A 713-nucleotide genomic window follows, 5' to 3' on the forward strand; every position below is an offset into this window, starting at 1 on the left:
CCGTTTTGAGGCGATGGGTCACAAATGAGGTCATTCATCGTATCATTATTATTATTATTATTATTATTATTATTATTATTATTATTATTATTATTATTATTATTATTATTATTATTATTATTATTATTATTATCATTATTATTATTATTGACTAAAACGACTCGCAAACATTTAAAAAATCAAATGTCATTCTGTTTATGTCCCGTTGACTCAAATCTTTTCTAGGAAAATATCTTGGAGCGTAAAGCTGGGGCTTTAATTTGGCCTGCAGCCATTTAAAAATAAAAGAAACTTAACTGTGTATTCCCAACAACAGGTGGAGAAATTTCACACCCAACGTTTTTAGTTTATTGTCATAAAGTTTCTATTGATCATGTGATCACACAAACAGGGCACACATGGATGGTTCTGTACAAATAGCATTAAAGAAAGGAACCACATTTCAAATATTCTAAATTATCTTTTTATTCGCATATTCACCATTTTGGAGTAATGCCAAACTCGTCACGACAAACACACAAACACGAGAATGAAGGAATCAGGAAAAATAATTAACGTCTGAAATGAACACAACAACAATCTTTGTACACCATGACATGAGACCAATAGACCAAGGAGGGGGGGGGGGGTCCTGATACCTCAGATGGTAGAGCACTCGCTTCACAATCAAAGGGACGGAGATTGATCTCGGGTGCAGTCTAGTGTTTTGAATA

The sequence above is a fragment of the Berghia stephanieae genome, chromosome 15 (assembly GCF_034508935.2).
Source record: "Berghia stephanieae isolate SIO BIC M18660-M18661 chromosome 15, UCSD_Bste_1.3, whole genome shotgun sequence".
NCBI classification, from domain to species: Eukaryota; Metazoa; Mollusca; class Gastropoda; order Nudibranchia; family Aeolidiidae; genus Berghia; species Berghia stephanieae.